The 23,324-nt window shown below is 40.8% G+C and overlaps 1 protein-coding gene across 17 annotated transcripts in view; it reads left to right on the top strand.

The window, feature by feature from the left end:
• The window catches only part of fggy (FGGY carbohydrate kinase domain containing), a 346,341-nt gene that overhangs the window by 202,104 nt on the left and 120,913 nt on the right, over window positions 1-23,324 (top strand). The gene's annotated exons all lie outside the window — the stretch shown is intronic.

The raw sequence follows: 23,324 nt of genomic DNA, 5'->3' as shown, positions 1-23,324 counted from the left end.
TACTTTAATTGTATTGTTTTCATTTAATGATTAGTGAATACTATTTTGGGAATTGTGAGGTGGTTTGTTAATTGATAAGTACTGGTGATTCATGAAGCTACTCTCAATTAAGTCTTCTAGAATTTAATTTAGAAAGTTAGGAGCAGATAAACTGAGCTTCCAAGTGAAAATGTATGTTTTTGTGGGTATGTGCTCTGTCAGCTCCGTACACTCTTTCCCTGTTTACCAACTAGGTGTAACTTACTGCGCCAAATATACAACAGCTACTGCTGAAAAGAGTGAAAATTAGAAGTGAAGCAAATATAATCAACCCTCACTGTTCCAAACTCTACAGCAGGGTTTCTCAACTGGGGGCCGCAGAACCCTAGGTTCCGTGAGAGATTGTGATTTAAAAAAACATTGTTTTATTTAAACATAGCACAATGCGCGATGCTAGTGCTCGCAGTGGTGGACAATGACCGAGTAGCCCTGTTAGTGGTCTCTGCCCAGTATGGCAATGCGCAGTAGGACCGTGTTGACTTGGTTGAGTCCATTCTCAGTTTTTGATGTGAGATAGGGGTAGCCGTTGATAGTTGGTGAGTGCTGTATTCCACATTGGGTTGGACAGTAGGCTGATAGTGGTGAGTGCTGTATTCCACAGTGGGTTGGACAGTAGGCTGATAGTGGTGAGCGCTGTACTGCACAGAGGGTTGGATCATAGGCTGATAATTGGTGACTGCTGTATTGCTTGGAGGGTTGGATGGTAGGCTGATAATCGATGAGTGCTGTATTGCACGGAGGGTTGGATGGTAGGCTGATAATTGGTGAGTGCTGTATTACACAGAGGGTTGGATGGTAGGCTGATAATCGGTGAGTGTTGTATTGCACGGAGGGTTGGATGGTAGGCTGATAATCGGTGAGTGCTGTATTGCACGGAGGGTTGGATGGTAGGCTGATAATCGGTGAGTGCTGTATTGTATGGAGGGTTGGATGGTAGGCTGATAATCGGTGAGTGCTGTATTGCACGGAGGGTTGGATGGTAGGCTGATAATCGCTGAGTGCTGTATTACACAGAGGGTTGGATGGTAGGCTGACAATTAGTGAGAGCTGTATTGCACGGAGCTGTTGAGGAGCCTGAAGTGTTTTTTCCAAGCACTGAATGGACTTGCCCAACTTCGGCTGTGATGTCAGCCTCTCCCTCCCGAATTACTTCCCCCAACTTCCCCTTACACGCTGCTGACTGACTTATGGGAGAGAATAAACTACCAGTGTAGTAGAAAATCGGATGGAACTTCTCATTCTAAAGACAGTCCAGTATGGCAATTTTTAAAGAGGAGGTGTGAGATGGCCATAGGCCTGCGGACAATTCTGATAAGAGTAATGATGAAGAATTACAATCTTCTGAGACTTCACTGCACTAGTCCAAAAACAGACCAAAAATATCAGTCTTTACAAGGAAAGCTACTTATCAATGGGTTTTACATGGACTGGTGATCCAAGTTGTCCTATTCTATTGTGCCTAGTCTGTGGCAAACAACCTACAAATGTAGCATTGGCTCCAGCAATATTGAAAAGACACTTAACAACAAAGCACAGCAATATAACATGTAAAAGTGCTGATTTTTTAAAAGTCTGTTGGAACCTCAGAGCAAACAGCTTAAAGCTTTTGAAAATAAGGTCACAGTCAGTATAGGGGATCAGGAAGCAAGTTATTTCGTAGTTTTAAGACCAGTTCACCCGAGAATGTTTAAAAGACTGAGTGAAAACCTGGACAAAGAGCATACCAATCTCCTGCTCCATACAGAAATCCAGTGGCTTAGCAGAGGAAGAGTTCTCAACAGGGTCCTCAAGCTGAAAGGTGAATTGCAGGAGGACTTTCAAGAAAATAGTAAGGTCAAATTTTGCTGAGTGCTTTAAAGATGAAGAGTGGCTGCAGAAACTAGACTACTTAACAGACATTTTTCATCATATGAACCGTTGAACAAGTCTCTGTAAGGCCCTGGAGAAAATGTTTTGACTTCCTTGGATTTAAAAGGAAACTGAATCTTTGGAAAAATCATGTTGCAAATGGAAATCTTGAAATGCTTCCACTGCTGCTTGGGCTTGAGAGTGAGGAAGGATATCAGAAAGTCTCAAGTCTTATTGAAAACCACCTGGAAGAACTTCAGAACAAAACTTAACAGTATTTTTTTCTCCCTTTCAACACAAATGTATGACTGGATGAGGGATCCTTTCTCTGAATCTTCTGCTCAGCTTGATAACTTGACTTTAAAAGAAGAGGGAGAACTTTGTGAGCTGCACTTTGATTATGCACTCAAGTTGAGTTTTACTGACCTGCCCCTGGGCAAGTTCTAGATTTCTGAGAAAGGAGGGTATCCTGCGATTCATAGGAAAGCAATGGACATTTTGCTGCAATTTTTGACTTCTTAACTTTGTGAGCAAGCTTTTTCTTGTTTAACCAGCATCAAGAGCAAAGATAGAAATCATCTCATTTCAGTTGAAGGTGAAATCTGTGTGGGTTTATCTCAAGTTCAACCCAGATTGAGAAATTTATTATGTTTACCTAATGAGTTTTCAAAATTTATGAAAGGGAAAGGAAGAGATTAATTTCAAGAAAGTTAAGCTAAGTTTAACCATCTTTTTTTTCCTAAAAAATTGGCTAAAAGATCATTTTCTACTCAAAAGAGCATTGACAATTATTTTTGGATTGTTATATGTACAACTTACTAGTCACACTAACATACCAGGAGCTGTAGATATAATAATATTTATGCAGGGATTCTCTGAAGATTATTTCAAGGATTCCTCCAAGGCAGAAGAATTAAGAAAGGCTGCTCCAGAGAGTGTAGGTAAGTATTTTCAATTTCTTCTCATAGAACAATTGGCCAACCCAGGAATCAAACCGATGAACCTTTCTTTTATTTACTGTACCACAGTTATTTCAGTAAAGCCATGATAATCCAGCAATTTGGAAACTTTTACTGCTGCTGGACTGGCAGATTTTCTAGACAATTGGATGTTATTTCTCATAATACTACTAACTTTTAACTTGCTTACTTTTTCGATGTTACACAACATAATAAAGAGTGAACCGGGTGAGATAAAAGGGAATGTAGGAACTGCAGGCCGGGTACCTCAGAAGTTGCACAGTAACAGGGATCCTGGTGATTGGAAAGGCAGTGTAGGAATTGGACCACAATGACTGAAAAGGGAGTGCAAAGGCTGAGGTCCTGGTGAGTGGAAAGGGAGTGTAGGAACTGGTGCTGGAGTGAGTGGAAAGGGGGAGTCGGAACCAAGGTCCCAGTGAGTGGGAGGGGAGAGTAGAAACTTGTGCTGCAGTGAGTTGGAGGGGGGAGTAGAAAGTCGTGCTGGAGTGAGTGGGAGGGGAGAGTCGGAACCAAGGTCCCAGTGAGTGGGAGGGGAGAGTAGAAACTTGTGCTGCAGTGAGTGGGAGGGGAGAGTAGAAACTTGTGCTGCAGTGAGTGGGAGGGGAGAGTAGAAAGTGGTGCTGGAGTGAGTGGGAGGGGAGAGTAGAAAGTGGTGCTGGAGTGAGTGGAAAGGAAGTGTAGGAACTGGTGCTGGAGTGAGTGGGAGGGGAGAGTAGAAAGTCGTGCTGGAGTGAGTTGGAGGGGGGAGTAGGAACCAAGGTCCCAGTGAGTGGGAGGGGAGAGTAGAAACTTGTGCTGCAGTGAGTGGGAGGGGAGAGTAGAAAGTGGTGCTGGAGTGAGTGGGAGGGGAGAGTAGAAAGTGGTGCTGGAGTGAGTGGGAGGGGAGAGTAGAAAGTGGTGCTGGAGTGAGTGGGAGGGGAGAGTAGAAAGTCGTGCTGGAGTGAGTGGGAGGGGAGAGTAGAAAGTCGTGCTGGAGTGAGTGGGAGGGGAGAGTAGGAACTGGTGCTGGAGTGAGTGGGAGGAGAGTGCCGGAACCAAGGTCCCAGTGAGTGGAAGGGAGCCGGGAGGTTAGGGCCTTGATGAGTGGAAAGGCATTGTGGGAACTGGAACCTCAGTGAGTGAAAAAGGAGTGTAGCAAACATTACAATGAATCAGATTGGAAACAGATGGCCTCCTGTATCGTGGATGGTGTATCATTGAGGTTGTGCTCTATGTGGCCTTCCCATATAGGGAGATCAGACCTAATCCAGCTGAGGTCTCAAGTGGGTCTTATGTAATTTTAGCAAGATATTTTTGTTCTTACACCCAGGTCCATTTGCACTAAGCACTTCATTTGGCTTCCTAATTCTTGCAGTGCCTAAATGTTATTGCATGATTTGTGTACAAGGAATTCCATGTCTCTCTGAACACCAACACCTTTAAGTCTCTCACAATTTAAAAAAACCTCTGCTTTTCTATTTTGCTATCTAAGTAAATGACCTCACATTTATCCTTATTATATATACCATCCACCATATCTTTTGTCCATTTACTTAGCCTGTCTATATTATCTTGAAGACTCTGAATCCTTAGACCTGCCCTCCTAAACACATTTTGTATCAGAGGCAACAAATGAGTACCTTTTTAACAAATCAGAGTAAAGTATTCTGAAAATAAACAATGCATTTTCAGAACCAGGAAGTTAAGAATATAAAAGTGAATTCAATGCAAAATCAGGTAGAAAGAGGAATATAAAGAAGAGAAAGAATGTACGAAGAGAGAAGAAAAAATAGGGAAAGCTTTTAAGACATAGTTTTGAAGATTTGAATTATGTAGTATCATGTTCTTTTACTTCCCTAAGGTATTTATTTTTTTGAAATACAGAATATATAGTTGAATTGCCGCTGCATTGCAAAATCCACAGTTCTCTTTCTAGACCTCCATGCATCTGAACACTGTTGCAAAGAATAACATTGACATGCATCTAGTTACCCCTTTAAATAAGTTATTTCTCTTGCTGTCTCTGATCCCTTTCTTCAACAGCTTCTCAATCCACAATTTTGCGTGCCTTGCTCAAATATCCCTCCAGTCCATCCTGTGAACTTTTGACCTGAACTGACCGCGTCCACCTTCTCAACCTCAAATGAAAATGCCCATTTACCAGTCACATTCCACAATAGGCATCTCTGCACTCCAACCCGTCATGCTCTCTAGCTACTGTCCCACAGCAAACTCCTGTTCTTACCAGTTGCCACCAATCACTCTCTTCCCTCATTCCTTCTGATCCCTGACATTCCCCCTTGCTCCTTATCTTCTCTGACCTGCCTTCCCCTAATCAAAGACTTGGACTGACTTTAGTTTCTTTGCGACAGTGGAACCTGAGGGGAGAGGGTTTTCGTCATTGATTCAGTTTCAAATGTGGTTTGGACCTTAAAGGGGCCACTGAGTTTCTCAGTGACAGATTCCTCAATTCAGATGTTTGCCAAGCTCTATTACGATTATAGGAGGATACCAATTTCAATCTGATAGTTAAAAATATCCAGTGATGATTAAATTTATGCAGGGATTTCATACAACACCAGCTAAACCAAAGCTCGAGAAGTTTCTAGTCAACATATTGCATGACAAAATGTACATAGACCAATACAGCATAGGAACAGACTTTTCAATCAACAATGTTGCGCCAAACTAAATAAATTAGTAATCAAGTGCCCGAGTAATCTAATCCCTTCTACCTACACAATGCCCATATCTTTCATTCCTACACATTTATGTGCATACCTAAGAACCTCTGAACACCCCTATAGTATTAACCTCCATCACCACCCCAGGCAGTGCATTCCAGCCATTCACCATTTTGTGTAAAGCAGTTGCTCCGCACACCTCCTTTGAATTTATCCCTGCCCACCCCAAATGCGTGCCCTCTGGTATTAGACATTTGAACACTGGGACAAATCTACTGGCTGTCTACTCTGTCTGTGCTTCTCATAACCTCTATCAGATCTCCCATCATCCTCTGCTGCTCCAGAGAACACTACCCAAGTTTGTCCATTGTCTCCTTACAGCACATGCCCTCTAATCCAGGTATACTTCTTCTGAACTCTAGAACATAGAATAGTACAGCACAGTACAGGCCCTTCGGCCCACAATGTTGTGCCGACCCTTAAACCCTGCTTCCCATATAACCCCCCACCTTAAATTCCTCCATATACTTGTCTAGTAGTCTCTTAAATTTCACTAGTGTATCTGCGTCCACCACTGACTCAGGCAGTGCATTCCATGCACCAACCACTCTCTGAGTTAAAAACCTTCCTCTAATATCCCCCTTGAACTTCCCACCCCTTACCTTAAAGCCATGTCCTTTTGTATTGAGCAGTGGTGCCCTGGGGAAGAGGCACTGGCTGTCCACTCTATCTATTCCTCTTAATGTCTTGTATACCTCTATCACTTCTCCCCTCATCCTCCTTCTCTCCAGAGAGTAAAGCCCTAGCTCCCTTAATCTCTGATTATAATGCATACTCTCTAAACCAGGCAGCATCCTGGTAAATCTCCTCTGTACTCTTTCCAATGCTTTCACATCCTTCCTATAGTGAGGTGACCAGAACTGGACACAGAGGCCTAACCAGAGTTTTATAGAGCTGTATCATTACCCCACGACTCTTAAACTCTATCCCTTCACTTATGAAAGCTAACACCCCAGAAGCTTTCTTAACTACCCAATCTAGCTGTGAGGCAACTTTCAGAGATCTGTGGACATGTACCCCCAGATCCCTCTGCTCCTCTACACTACCATGCTATTTACTTTGTACTCTGCCTTGGAGTTTGTCCTTCCAAAGTATACCACCTCACACTTCTCCTGGTTGAACTCCATTTGCCACTTCTCAGCCCACTTCTACATCCTATCAATGTCTTTCTGCAATCTTCCACAATCCTCTACACTATCTACAACACACCAACCTTTGTGTCGTCTGCAAACTTGCCAACCCACCCTTCTACGCCCACATCCAGGTCGTTAATAAAAATCACGAAAAGTAGAGGTCCCAAAACTGATCCTTGTGGGACGTCACTAGTCACAACTCTCCAATCCGAATGTAGTCCATCCACCACGGCCCTCTGCTTTCTGCAGACAAGCCAATTCCGAATCCACCTGGCCAAACTTCCCTGGATCCCATGCCTTCTGACTTTCTGAATAAGCCTGCCGTGTGGAACCTTGTCAAATACCTTACTCAAATCCATGTAGATCACATCCACTGCACTACCCTCATCTATATACCTGGTGACCTCCTCAAAGAACATATCAGGCTTGTTAGACACGATCTTCTCTTCACAAAGCCATGCTGACTGTCCCTGATCAGACCATGATTCTCTGAATGCCCATAGATCCTATCTCTAAGAATCTTTTCCAATAGCTTTCCCACCACAGTCGTAAGGCTCACTGGTCTATAATTATCGGCAGTATCCCTACTACCTTTATTGACTGTCTTCAAAGCTTTCGTATCATTCATATAATGGGTGGCCAGAAATGAATGCAATACTCCAGATGTGGCTTAACTAGAGTTTATAAAGCTGTAACATAACTTCCCAACTCCTTAACTCAGTTCATTGATCAATAATGGCAAGCATGCTGTATGCCTTCTTTACCACTCTATAAGCCAGTGTCGCCACTTTCAGGAAACTTGGACCTTAAGATTCCTTTGCTGAACAACACCTTTAAAAGGTTTTGCCATTACAGTGTTCTGTCTCATTATATTTGATCTCCTTATTGCAATACTTCCCATTTTGAAGTCCACCTGCCATTTCTCTACCTATATCTGAAATAGATTTGTATCACACTGTGTATTTTGCCAGTCTTCTATGCTATCCACAACACCGCCAATTATTGTATCATGTGCAAACTTACTATACCACCGTCTATGTTTTCATCCAGGTCATTTATATATACAGACATCCCACCTCTCCCAGAACTTCCGGGAGCCTCCCGCATATTAATAGTGGCTCCCTGATGCCTGCAAATTATATACAATATCACGGAGATCAATTTTTTTGAGAGTGAGCAAGAGAAAAGCAAGAGAGAGCGCGAGAGCGATCACGAGAGAGAGTGCGTGTGAAAGAGGGAGCGAGAGAGAAAGCAAGGGAAAACGTGTGAGCGAGAAAGCGAGAGAGAGCGAGAGAGGGAGAAAGCGAGTGAGAGTGCTTGAGAGCGCACGAGCGACCACGAGAGAGAGAGAGAGAGAGCGAGAGCGCGCTATGGCAGAGTGTTCCAAAAAATATATAAAACGTACGTCACCCCAGACTACACTAAAATGTACCCCTAATAGGGGTCAAAATAATGACAGTGTTGCTCGCTGCACTGTTTGCAGCAGTGACTTTTCTGTTGCCCATGGTGGGTTAAGACTGTAAAAGATATGTTGAGGTGAGTTTAACAGGTGTCATTCATTCATTAGCATAGCTAACGTTATTTAAACTAGCTGGCCAGCTGCTAAGGAGCTACTCTATTGCAGACATCCCACCTCTCCCGGAAGTCTCCCACAAATTGATGGTGCTACTTCCCTGAAAGGAGTTTTTGCAGGGTGGGATGTCTGTATATATCACCTGCAGAGGTCCAGGTATGGGTCATTGTGGAACACCACAAGTCACAGACCTCCAGCCGGAATAAGCCCCATCAACCACTATCCTCTTTCTTCTATGGGTAAACCAGTTCTGATTTTAAATGGCCTTTTCACTGTGGATCACTGGATGAGCCTCCCATATAGGGCATTGCCAATGCCTTACAATCCATGTAGATAACACCCACAGCTCTACCTTAATTATCTTCATCATGTCCTTGAAAAACTCAATTAAGTTAGTAAGGCATGATTTGCTTCACACACAGCAATACTGACTGTTGCCAATTAGGTCATGGATTTCCAATTGCTCATAAATCCTATTCCTAGGAATCCTCACCAGTACTTCTCTCATTGACATGAGACTCACCAGTCTAGTTTCCAGGATTATCCCTGTTTACTTTCTTGAATAATGGAACAAGATTTGCTACTCGACAGTCCTCTGATACCACACTTGTGGCTAGAGAGGAAGCAAACATATTAGTCAAGGCCCCAGCTATCTCATCTCTTGCCTCTCTCAGGAACCAAGGGTATATCCCATCAGGCACTGAGGAATTATCCACCTTAATGTTCTTCAATATTGTTTAAGAGGCAATAAGATGTGATTGCACTGAGATGCCTGAACATCAGTTTTGTTGTGGATTTACAAGAATGTTGCCAAAATGGCAAGATTTTAGCTTTAAGGAAGACTGGGTGTGCTTGTTTGTTTTTATTGGGATGGGCAGAGTCGTGGAAACCATTAATTAAGATGTATAAAATTATGAAAGGCCCAGACATACAAAATAGGAAGAATCCATTTCCTTTAACACAGAGTCAAAAATGAGGTAGAATAGACTTAAAAGGAAAATGAGGGAAATATTTTTAAAGATGGGATGGAAGGGACTTACTGCCTGAAAAGGTGGTGAGTAATAAATGATATATATTTAATAGCTATTCTGACATGTCCCAAGAGCCTTCATTTCCAAGTCTACCAGGTGGTGGGCAGTGGGACAGGGTTAGGTAGTTCTTCTTCGACTGGAATTAATACAATGGCCAATGTCTCCTTTGGATTTATATATTTTGTATGACTATTCAATGAAAAAATGGGACATTGTACTTGTAATAGTTAATTTCAATGCAGTAATTAAAAATAATCTTGTTGTTAAAGATATTCTTAAATTAAAATGGACAAGCCCTTACATCCTGTGTCTGATTTACTTTGTATGCACGAACAAGCAAAGGAACTTAATACTATTCTGCGTAGTTGAATAATGAGTCACATGGCATGACAGCAAAGCGCAGGGTAGAACCTTTCTACTGAAAACAACGTTTGCATTTTCTTATTTGAATATTGATCTGCACTCATCTGAAGTTATGGCTTAATATTTATTCTCAATTAATTCTACTGATTGCCAAATGCAAAAGGTTCTTAGTTGTAATGCACACTTTAGGTGTGATTTTTAATGTTCCTGTCACACAGGTTTGCAAAACCTAACAATTCAAGGTCATGTTTTGTTTCAAAGTGCCCCAAGGCAGTGGTGATAAATGCTTGGAGTTAATTTACTGCAATCAGAGGCATGTCTGATCAAGCTGGTGTTCAAACTGCTTTTGATCAGCTTCAGGCGTAGTCAGCCTTAATGCATCACTAACAATCACACCTTTGTAAAATGATCTGCAAAATAGAGCTGCTCTGTACATGAACTGATGGGCTTGTATTATCCTGGTCATGTAAATAAAACTGTGTATTGATTGAAGCAGCAGGGGTTTGAAAAATGATAGGGCAACAATTGAAGATCACTGGTCATGAGACTTTAATGATGAGACCATTGAGCAAATCTTAGTTCTGCTGTGGATTTTAAAATTCAGTAAATTCAAGTGCTGAAAATGATTTAGATAAATTCATTATTTCTTAGTGCTTTTTATTTAATAGTTGATTGTGTGAGTGACCTGTATCTTGTATCTGCTGGACAGATGAAAACTACAATAACCATATTTCAGGTGAGCAATGAGGCAAATAGAAATTATAGTTATTCTCCATCTATTTAGAGCTTGTAATTGTGTTTAATCTTAGAAAAATTAAATGTATGCCTTTAGAACAGAATTTACTTTTTTTTACCATGGAAACATTCAGAAATCCAGTAGAATGTTTACATTAGTTAGTAACTTAAGTCCTTAAAAGAACTCCTGGGGGTATTTAGCTCTGAACAGCACTGTTAAAGTTATGGTGCTGTTGTAAGATGGAATAAAATAGCTAGCATGTAGAGACATCACTGTCAACCATTTGGTTGGTGTGGTGGCGGGGATCAGGGAATGAAATGTCTCGGTCAGGTTTATTCCTGAACTTTGGAGGTAGGTGAGCCACTAAAATTATACGTCCAGGAATGACAGTCGAATACTCTGAGAAATCCCCTTATTCTCAACCTAATCCTGAAGAAAATAACTTACGCATCTGCTATTGTCAAAGTACATTAAAACGTGTCAAAACTTAAAAATACCATAGGAATGTGAACTCTGTCATTCTGTAGTTCAAAATTGTAGAAATTTTCTCTCAGTTTACTCAATAGTAATGAAGAATGGGGTATACTGGAAAGCTAAGCAAAAATACCCAGTGACCACTTTATTAGGTACCTCCTGTACCTAATCTGGGTTACTATTGCCTTCTTGTTAGCTTGAACCTGTTTGACATTCTCCTCTGACCTATCTCATTAACAAAGCATTTTCACCCATAGATCTGCCACTCACTGATTTTTTTTTTTGTTTTTGCACCACTCTCTGTGAACTCTAGAGACTGTTGTGCATGAAAATCCCAGGAGATCATCATAGAATAGTACAGCACAGTACAGGCCCTTCGGCCCACAATGTTGTGCCGACCCTTAAACCATGCCTCCCATCTCACCCCCACCTTAAATTCCTCCATAGACCTGTCAGGTAGTCTCTTAGATTTCACTAGTGTATCTGCCTCCACCACTCACTCAGGCAGTGCATTCTATGCACCAACCACTTTCTGAGTAAAAAACCTTCCTCTAATATCCTCCTTGAACTTTCCACCCTTACCTTAAAGCCATGTCCTCTTGTACTGAGCAGTGATGCCATGGGGAAGAGGCACTGGCTGTCCACTCTATCTGTTCCTCTTAATATCTTGTATACCTCTATCATGTCTCCTCTCATCCTCCTTCTCTCCAAAGAGTAAAGCCCTAGCTCCGTTAGTATCTGATCATAATGCATACTCTCTAAAGCAGGCTGCATCCTGGTAAATCTCCTCTGTATCCTTTCCAATGCTCCCACATCCTTCCTATAGTGAGGCGACCAGAATTGGACACAGTACTCCAAGTGTGGCCTAATCAGAGTTTTATAGAGCTGCATCATTACATCACGACTCTTAAACTCTATCCCTGAACTTATGAAAGCTAACACCCCATAAGCTTTCTTAACTACCCTATCTACCTGTGAGGCAATTTTCTGGGACCTGTGAACATGTACTCCCAGATTCCTCTGCTCCTCCACACTACCAAGTATCCTGCCATTTACTTTGTTCTCTGCCTTGGAGTTTGTCCTTCCAAAGTGTACCACCTCACACTTCTCCGGGTTGAACTCCATCTGCCACTTCTCAGCCCACTTCTGCATCCTATCAATGTCTGTCTGTAATCTTCGACAATCCTCGACACTATCCACAACACCATCAACCTTTGTGTCGTCTGCAAACTTGCCAACCCACCCTCCTACCCCCACATCAGTTTCTGAGGTGTTCATACCACCCTAAATAACACCAATAATTACTTTACAGTCAAAGTAATTTCGATCACATTCCTTCCCCTTTCAGATGTTTGGTCTGAATAACACTTGAATATCTTGACCATGTCTACATGCTTTTATGATTGAGTTGCTGTCACGTGATTGGCTGATTAGATAGTTGCATTAAAACGTGCACCACACTTAACAAGTTTAAATATTATTTTAAAATAATTTAATGAACAAATATAAAATACATGATTTAAAATAAATGGGAGTAATGTAAATAAATAATACTTGAAAGTGGATTTTGTGTTGAAAGATTAGGAAATTTTTGTTTTGATGTGATGATTGACACCAAATATGTTGTTGTATAAATAAGAGAGGTAGGCGTAATAAGCTGTAACTTCAGCCTACACCCTTTTGGTCTGTTTTAAAGAATATCTATTTTTTTTGTTGTATTTTTGTCTTATGAAATCATTGTTGAAAATGATGCTTTTTGTTATGTTTGTACTGACCAAAATAAATTTCATTCATTCATTCAAAACAGATATACAGATGTAACTAATAAAGTGGCCACCAAGTTTATTGCTTATTTTCACCACTGCAAAATCATAACTTTCTCCATTGCTTGTGTTTCTCCAATAGTGCCATTTTGCAGAGGTTCATGATCATTATGAAATTTTCAAAACTGAAGTCCTGTCAGAAGCACAACCTATCATTTGGTAGAAGCAACATCCAAGGCCAGAAAAGGAGAGTGATATTGAGCATGAAAATAAAAGTTGATTGAAAATTGCTTTACCTTCTGATCTAAAAGACATTATGTCTCAATAAAGTTTTAGGCATTTACCACTCCTTATACATTTTGAAGCTTTATTTCTCAGTTCGTAAATTGTTGATGGGGATATCATAGGCTAAATTAGATAGCCCCCACAGTTTATCCTGCTGAAGCAGCCTCTGCTCTTTCTACCAGTCATGCAACAGCCCAAGAAAAATGCCTATTAATGCAATCATGTGGAAGTCTTGAAGGAAAGACTGCTTCTTTGTACAATCGCACCCATTCGCCATTTAAAATCTAATAAAAACTAACCTCCAGGTTGTTAGAAATGCTTTCTATCTAACACTAGTGAGATTTTCTTCCTATTGCTGAGGATATGTTCAGTTGTTGGAGGCTTTCGCTGCAATGCTGAGCTCCAATTTGCAGTTCCAGTGTCAAATAGCACTACTGGATCAGCCTATTCTGCATATTTCAGCCAATGCCCTTAACAGTGCGGCAGTCAATGCATTTGAGGCCACAAATATGCACCTGTGATTTTTTTGTCTTGTCACTGGTAGTACACATGTAGCAGATGTGATGTGGCTGAATTACGGTATTTACAGTATTTAAAAATAGATGAAAAGTTACAAATGTATGACAGGTGAATAAGTAATTAAAGGTGTTTGAATGCGTTATTCTGAAATGAATTATGCTATAGTGTAACATAACCTGAAGCCATATTGTATAGTCGCTCAGATTGGAAACAGTTGGCCTTTGTAACTTTGGAACTGATAATACTCTTGAAGACAGTATTGTGCATATGTGTGGCTTAGAGCAAAGCTGCAATCTGCTTCAAGTATACCACTTATCTTCAGAAGTTAGAGAATGCCACTTAAATGATGTGCCCTTCCACCTTTACCCATTGTGACTGTGCATGGCTGAATCAGTCAAGTCAAGTTTATTGTCATTTAACTATATGCATGTATATAACGCGTACCATAACCATATAATGTATATAGAAATGAGGGAACATTTTTCTGAACCAGGGTATAAAGCACAGTAGTACACATAACACCTGATAACATATGAAGGTAAGGATAAGATCTACAGATGAATGGCACATAAATAACAAGCAAAAGTGCATCACTGCCCCAAGAGGTCTTTTGAAATCTAAATGTTGTATTTTACAGCCCCCTTCCTTCAACAGTGTGCAGGACAATAACGATATTATTTTAGTTAACAGAGCTTTGATATGATATCTACCCAGGATAGGGAGGTGCTCAGAAATACTAAAATATCTTCCATATAATGTGGATCATAAATGCCTGTCATGTAGGCAGAGTGCCAATATCATGCCAGAAATTTCCAAAGTGTTCTTTTTGTGCACCTCCTTCCACATAGTTTAACTCCTCTGATAACAGACCCACAAACCAGCTTGGACATGCATTCGCCAAAATCCTAAGCTCTCTGACAGTAATGCTGCTGAATGCCGAGTGTTCTGGTCAGAACTGCTGATGTTTGCCAGCACCTTTTGGGAGAAAGAACTATGGCCCAGGGGCTGATTCTGTGCAATAGTCCATAGACTCGTCTTCTTGCATGCAATTTGGTAACATTCTAAAAAACTTTGTTTAAATTATCATCAGATGTTCAAGTTGCCACTTCAGAATTCTGTTAACCATTTACAGCCTTAAAACCTGTTGGTTTAAAAAGATAAGCTGTTGGTTTGTTGACCTTGATGGCAGTTATTAATTTTCACTCATAGTCATTTATGGCAGAAAATTAATTAGAGATGAATGGTTGAGAATGCGGCTATGCGCCAGCAAATCTGAGCATAGTACTGCCTTAATTTTGAGCCTGATGACTGAAAATGTAAAGGTAAATTAAATGTAGTTGGTAAGATAGTTGAGCAGAGCAAAACAAGTTAATTGTTTTAAAGATATCAAGTCTATTAATTCCACTGTGCAGCATACAATGTTGTGTTGCACAGAAGGTACCAGTTATACACAGTGAGGTGCAGTTTTTGATGTCACTTGAACAGAAATAGTTCTGCGTTTACCACAGCAATGTAGATCTTAACCAGAACACCGAGACCTGCTTCAGCATTAATTTATAAAGGGCTGATATTAGCTGGTTTGCTGTCAGGAGTCTGAGGTGTCCATTGTCTTCTAGGTAAATTCACCTTTAAGTTCCTTTCTTAGTTTTTGTTTCCTCTCCATTGCTTTACATTTGGTGTCATTTTGTCATATTCCTCTGCTAATATCTTGCTCATATTTATTTCTCTGCCTAACCTCATGATGTTGTCGCAAAGCTACATCAGATTCAATGACCTGGCACAATTGGTCAAAGTCGGAGGACACATCTTCAAATACTTTATCCAAACAGTAGCTTCATTAAATTGATGCACTGCTTATTCATCTCACTAAACTCACTGTATATACTTACCAATCAAAATACTCTGTCACACATGATAGCTAACGTTTGCAGGCTCTACCGTACCGAGGCAGTTAGAAGTGCTGGAAGCTAATCATTGGCACATGACAGCTGCAAGTTTTGTAAGTTAACCAAGATGGATATTCTAACACCCAAACGTTGGACATTAAATACCCATATTTTATGCTGGCAATTCTTAAGGCAATGTCATGTCCATTCTAGTTAGCATAGGGTATTTATATATCAATTAGCCTCAATGATCCTGAGTAACTCATGTTAGAAAATGAATGTCTGCAAGTTGAATGAGGTCAAGTTGTTTGTTCACTGCTGCACGCAACGAATGTCAATTTGGGAGAAGTATTGGAAGATTGCCAGTGTTCTCCAAAATATACATCAGCATGTAACAGCACCTTTACAAAAGAATGTTGAAAAACAAAAATAACAAAGCGACCAGTTAATTACTATTTTTTGACAATTCTAATTTTACTTATGTACACACAAATGATGAATGATACTAACATTTCTTGTCATTGTGAACAGTTGCATGGTTATTCAGATACTGCAACTGAGTACATAAGAAATTGTAAAAAGACTGGACCCTTTGTGTTTCTGAGCCATACAGTGAGACCATAGAAGAATTTGATCTTCAGACGTATCTTCACTTGGCTGTCTAGCTTCCATATTTGATTATCCCATTGTCCAAATGTCTTTCTATAAACCCCATTTCCAGAAAAGTTGGGATATTTTCCAAAATGCAATAAAAACAAAAATCTGTGATATGTTAATTCAGGTGAACCTTTATTTAACTGACAAAAGTACAATGAAAAGATTTTCAATAGTTCTACTGACCAACTTAATTGTATTTTGTAAACATACACAAATTTAGAATTTGATGGCTGCAACACACTCAACAACGTTTGGGACAGAGACATGTTTACCATTGTGTTACATCACCTTTCCTTTTAATAACACTTTTTAATCATTTTGGAACACTGAAGATACTAATTGTAGTAGATTTGCAATTAGAAATTTTGTCCATTCTTGCTTGATGTAAGACTTCAGCTGCTCAACAGTCCGTGGTCTCCGTTGTCTGATTCTCCTCTTCATGATGCACCATACATTTTCAATAGGAGATAGATCTGGACTGGCAGCAGGCCAGTCAAGCACACGTACTCTGTCTACAAAGCCACGCTGTTGTAGCCCGTGCAGAATGTGGTCTGGCATTGTCCTGCTGAAATAAGCATGGATGTCCCGGGAAGAGACGTCGCCTTGATGGCAACATGTGTCTCTCTAAAATCCTAATATACGCCTCAGAGTCAATGATACCTTCACATACATGCAACTCACCCATGCCGTAGGCACTGATGCACCCCCATACCATCACAAATGCTGGCATTTGCACCTTTCGCTAACAATCTGGATGGTCATTTTCATCTTTGGCACGGAGAACTCGAAGCCCGTTTTTTCCAAAAACTAGCTGAAATGTGGACTCATCTGACCACAGCACATGGTTCCACAGTCTTTCAGTCCATCTGAGATGAGCTTGGCCCCAGAGAACTCGCCGGCGTTTCTGCATAGAGTTGATGTTTGGCTTCCTCCTTGCGTAATACAGTTTCAAGTTGCATTTCTGGATGCAGTGATGGACTGTGTTGAGTGACAATGGCTTTCCGAAGTACTCCCAAGCCCAGGTAGCTATAATTGTCACAGTAGCATGACTTTTCTGTGCACTTTTCAATCTGATTTTAACTCTGTCCCTAATTTTGTTGAGTGTGTTGCAGCCATCAAATTCTAAATTTGTGTATATTTACAAAATACAATTAATTTGGTCAGTGAAACTATTGAACATCTTTTCTTTGTACTTTTGTCAGTTAATTAAAGGTTCACGTGAATTAACATATCACAGATTTTTGTTTTTATTGCATTTTGGAAAATATCCCAACTTTTCTGGAAATGGGGTTTGTATCTCAACCTTCAATATATTTGATGACTCAACATCCATAGCTCTCTGGGTTGAAAATTCCCTCTAGGTGATTGAATCTGATGCACATACTGTTCTATCCTTTGTTAACAGTGAAGGAGAGAATAGTTTCATCTGTTGTTATATTGGCTGATGTCATGGCTTCACATGGTGTGGAAGTGCTTTACCATGATCTCAGACTGACTTTGTTGAGTTTTCATCCCTTGAAAATGAAGGGTTTCTTGTTCTTGCAATATCTTCTTTGGGCAGTTTAAATATCAATGAAAGTTACCAATTACAAATTGTTGATTTCATCATTTAAACCTAGGACTGGAAGTTGAACTCCTCAAATGAGCTACATGTGAGAAATGGTTTAATGCATACTGCGCAAGTTTTATTCTTCTACTACTGAATGTTGCCTAGTTTTTATTACAGATTTTAATTATTTGTATTATGCTGTTTGAAAATAGAACACCAATGTATGAAAATATGGATTAGAGGGGAATTTGAGACCTCATTGTGGATTACCATAATTTGGATTCCAGCAGATGCTAAAATATACTGTTACATGGAGCGACTGGAGGCGGACCCAAGTGCAGGACACAGGCACGGAGACAGACTAGGACTTAACTAGGAACTCGGAACCAGGACTTGGACTTGACTTGGAACTCGGAACCAGGACCTGGATTTTAACTTGGAACTCGGAACCAGGACCTGGACTTGACTAGGAACTTGGAACCAGGACTTGGACTTAACTGGGACTCGGGACTCGGACTCGGACTCAGGGCTCGGAGCCTTGGGACTGGGACTGAGAACTCGGAGCCTTGGGACTCGGAGCCTTGGGACTTGGACTCGGGACTCGGACACAGAGCCAGGACTTAGACTTGGACTTGGACTAGGACTCGAAATGACAAAACAACGAGTAGCGGAAAGCCTACTGAGCTGGATACGAGACGACAAAACGACGACAATCCATTCGAGGAGCGGCAAACGGCCTGCCTACTGAGCTGGATACGAGACAACGAAATCCAAACCACGACAGTCCATTCGAATCTCGGCTCGGGGTAGCGGCAATGGCCAGCAAATCTCAGCTGGTCACGAAAACAGCAGAATACCATTGGCTCGGAGTGGCAGCAAACAGCTGGCAACTCAGCTGGACATGAAAACGACCGGATCCACAAAGCACCGCAGCCACTTAGAGTCCACAATGAACGGGGGCCTAAATCGGAGACAACTGCATTCGTTCAGGTGACGGTCCCGCCGTGAGTAGATGAAAGCCGGAGTCGTTATGCTGCCGGTTCGAATGAGGATCAGGTGCTCTAATCAAGGAGCCCAGTGGAACACAGGGAAAAGGAAATTAATTGAAATAAGTAGTTAATAGACTGGACCATGACATATACAGTTGCAGGTTTAGCACTCAAGTGCTAATCAGGTGCAAAATTCATTCAGCAATATAATGTGTGCTGTATGTACTTCATCTAATGAAGGAGTCCCTTTGGATCAAGGATGACTTATTTCCATTCTGGGTTTCAGTTGGTTCTGATGCAGCTAATGAGGCTAATGTGGAAGCTGCAGATCCTTTCACAGATGTAACATGCAATAGTGAGTGTCCCCACTGTATGGCTACAAGTTTCTCAAGTGCTTGTGTTCCAGTTTGAATGGTGATGATCATAAATACATGTTGCACTTCCTCAAGAAAACTTAGAACACAACCTTGAGTCTTTTTCTTTGCCAAGTTATGTCTTGGTATAAAATGTTCATTTCTTGAAATTGGGCATAAAAATAATGAATCTTGTCCAGTGTAGCTGACTGGGTGTAAAAGTGACCTCAGTGCTTGGAGAGGACCCTGACATTGGTTCACATGCCTCAGTGAAAAAGGAAGAGTTTGTGAAGAAAGCATTGTTGGTATTTCACCAGTACTTTGACATGATTGCTAGAAGTAGTTCAGGAAGCATATAGGAGGACAAATATCCTCCACTAACTTGTCCCTACTGTATAATATTGTCCTATTGACAATAATGGTTCATGACAAGGCCATGCAAGATCCTTAACATTTGACTGTGGACACATTCCATTTCATTCCTTATATATTATCAAGGCTGACCCTAATAAAGACTTTGATTCCTTTACCAAGATTGAAACTCTAACTAAACATTAGGTGAAACTGGCACTTAATATTGACAATATTTTGATAACTTGTCATTGATTTTAACTAACATTTCATTCAAGTATCTCTACTAGAGAGGTTGTTATTCAAGTAGCTGATAAGAGATCGAACTCTGGTTAGCATTATTCTTCTTCTTGCCAGACTCAACATTCCCAAAGTAAAAACCTTAAATGCAGGGAAGATTTTTCACTTAGCTGATGAGTACAAGTACAGGGGACATCATGGGATAGGCAATTAAAGACAAAAACAAGTAGAAATTTTGTCACTAAGAGGATGACGAATCTATGGAATTATCTACTCTAGAAACTGTAGAGGCCCAGAAATCATGTTCATTAAAAACAGATTGATAGATTGCTAGAGATGAAGAGAATCCAGGGGTATTGGTCAGTGATATAAAATGGTGCTGAGAGAGATTAACCATAGTTTTAATGACTGGAGGTGCAGGTTTGAAGGGCCCGCTATGGCCTACTTCTGTTCCTAGTTCTTACGTGCTTAACTTCTAAAGCGAGGTCTGTATTAACTCAATCGGAAATAAACATCGACTGAAGTGTAATGGCATCATTTATCTGGTGTTTATCAAGGTGGTTTAAAATAATAAACTACTTATCATATTACTTTGGCAAAAAGCAGCAGTATGGATGAACAATGTCCTGAAAGTAACAATGAATCATATAACCAGTTAATCTGTTTTTTAAATCCTATTATTGGAAACTGGGATTTAGCCACCGAGTTCTTTTTTAAACAAAGGCATGAAGATATCCTATCACTTCTTTGATCATTGATATAGATCTTTAACTTTTTGTTGAGCCACTTGAAAAGTCAGATAAATTTTCATTTAATTGCGTATCAAAAAACAGTGAGTTATATTGAGACTTTTATACGGATATCCAGTAGTGATTCCTGACAACTTGTGGAATACTAAATCTAATTTGATTTTCAGGGTTCATGAGTAGCCGCAAATGAGTGGATCCATTACAGAGCACAAATTGCCTAGTTTAGAAGGCAGCCAAATTCCCTTGATCCACAATAAAATAAACAAAAATGAAACTTTTTTAAAAAATCTCCTGATACGAATATGTGATATTTGATTTTAATTGCGTGTACATCATTAGAACTAATCAATAAATTTAACATTAAAAAGTAGTGTCAAAAGTAGTGTCGTGTTGGATGGAGGAAACGGATGAGGTCCTCCATGACTGCTTTGCATCGGTGGACTGGTTAGTATTCAAGGACTTAGCAGCTAACCTCGATGAGTATGCCTCAGCTGTCACGGACTTTATTTGGAAATGCACGGAGGACTGTGTGTCTTCCAAGACGATCCGGGTATTCCCTAACTGGAAACCTTAGATGAATTATGAGGTCAAGTCCCTCTTAAAGGCTAGAGCTGCGGCTTTTAGGTCCGGGGATACCAGTCACTACACGGAATCCAGGCGTGAACTCCGAAAAGCCATTAAGGGCGCCAAGAGGCAATATCGAGCCAAGTTGGAAGCCCAGGCTAACCAAAGGGATGCCAATAGACTATGGCAGGGTCTAAATAAGATCACTGGGTGCAAAGAAAAGGCTGGGAATATCAATAACTGTGGCGCTTCTCTTCCTGATGAACTTAACGTATTCTACGCAAGATTCGAATAGAAGGGGAACGTCCCGCTCCCTCCGGATGAACTGGACCTGGTGGCATCGAGATTCATTGTCACTGAGGAGGACGTTAGCAGAGCCTTCTTGAAGATAAATCCAAGGAAGGTGACGGGCCCAGATGGCGTCCCAGGACGGGTTCTCTGGGCCTGTGCAAGTGAGCTAACTGGAGTGTTCATCTTCAACTGCTCCTTGCTTCAGTCTAAGATCCGCTCGTGTTTTAAGAAGACAACGATAATCCCAGTGCCGAAGAAGAGCAAGGTGGCGTGCCTGTATGACTATCGACCTGTGGCTCTGACATCAATTGCTATGAAGTGCTTCGAGAGATTGGTTATGGCACACATCAACCACAGCCTACCGGTCAACCTCAACGCTTTGCAATTCACGTACCGGAGCAACAGGTCAATGGTAGATGCCATCTCTCTGGCCCTACATTCCTCCTTAGAACACCTGAAGGATAAAGACGCATACATAAGGCTCCTTTTCATTGACTACAGCTCTGCCTTTAATACCATCATTCCAATTAAACTGATTCCTAAGCTCCGGAATCTGGGCCTTAGCACTCAGAGCTGCAGCTGGATCTTCAACTTCCTCACAGACAGGACCCAGGCTGTGAAAATAGGGAACAAGCTCTCCTCTACAATCACTCTGAGCACCGGTGCCCCACAAGGCTGTGTACCCAGCCCCCTGCTGTACTCACTGTATACCCATGATTGTGTAGCCAAGTTTCCATCAAACTCAATATATAAGTTTGCTGATGACACCACAATTGTAGGCCGTATCTCGGGTAATGATGAGAGTGAGTACAGAGAGGAAATTAAGAACCTGGTGGCATGGTGCGAAGACAATAACCCATCCCTCAACGTCAGCAAGACGAAGGAATTGGTTGTTGACTTCAGAAAGAGTAGTGGACCGCACGATCAAATTTACATCGGTGGTGCACAAGTGGAACAGGTCAAAAGCTTTAAGTTCTTCGGGGTCAATATCACAAATGACCTGACTTGGTCCAACCAAACAGAGTTCACTGCCAAGAAGGCTCACCAGTGCCTTTACTTCCTGAGAAAACTAAAGAAATTTGACCTGTCCCCTAAAACCCTCACTAATTTTTATAGTTGCACCGTAGAAAGCATTCTTCTAGGGTGCATCACAACCTGGTATGGAAGTTGTCCTGTCCAAGACCGAAAGAAGCTGCAGAAGATCGTGGACATGGTGCAGCACATCACACAAACCAATCTTACATCCGTGGACTCACTTTACACCGCATGCTGTCGGAGTAGTGCTGCCAGGATAATCAAGGACACGACCCACCCAGCCAACACACTTTTCGTCCCTCTTCCCTCCGGGAGAAGGTTCAGGAGCTTGAAGGCTCGTACAGCCAGATGTGGGAGCAGCTTCTTTCCAACTGTGATAAGACTGCTGAACGGATCCTGACCCCGATCTGGGCCATACCCTCCAAATATCCAGACCTGCCTCTCGGTTTTTTTGCACTACCTTACTTCCCATTTTTCTATTTTCTATTTATGATTTATCAATTAAATTTTTAATATTTACTAATTTAACTATTTTTAATATTTTAATATTTAATATTTGTAATCCAGGGAGTGTGAAGCGCAGAATCAAATATCGCTGTGATGATTGTACGTTCTAGTACCAATTGTTTGGCGACAATAAAGTATAAAGTATAACGTTACAAAGAAAACCTAATGTTGTAAAGGGACCGTGCTGCAGCCATCTTTTGGAAAGTTCTCTTCCATGATGGCATCAGGCGTGCCATAGTAAATTGGGTTTGTATGAACCAGATTAGTTTTTGAGCCAGTTGTGTTAGTTTACTCAAACTGAAAAACAGGGCTGCTGATTCTAATAATTTAATGCACCATTCAATAATGTACTTTGTCAACTTTCTTTATGTTGATGTGGATCTCAAGCCCACACTTCTAGATTTAGAAATAAAAATACTATCATTAAACGGTGTTGATGGGATATTGCATGGAATAAGTTTGTGATTAGCACAGGTTTTAAGATGCACTCATGATACATTTTACATAACAATTGAAGAGATTCTATGAAGCTAAAGAGATAGCGAGGTAATTTTGTTTCCCTACCCTGAATATTTGGTGTTAAATTAATAACATTTTTAATTTATGCATTTCTGTACAGGTAATTTTTTTGAAGTACAGATTAGATTTAAAATGTTAAATGATATGCATTTCCTATTTCAATAAGC

The sequence above is a fragment of the Mobula birostris genome, chromosome 12 (genome assembly GCF_030028105.1).
Source record: "Mobula birostris isolate sMobBir1 chromosome 12, sMobBir1.hap1, whole genome shotgun sequence".
Taxonomy (NCBI): domain Eukaryota; kingdom Metazoa; phylum Chordata; class Chondrichthyes; order Myliobatiformes; family Myliobatidae; genus Mobula; species Mobula birostris.
Note: the sequence above shows the minus strand (reverse complement) of the source record. Positions and strands in the feature narration are given on the sequence as shown.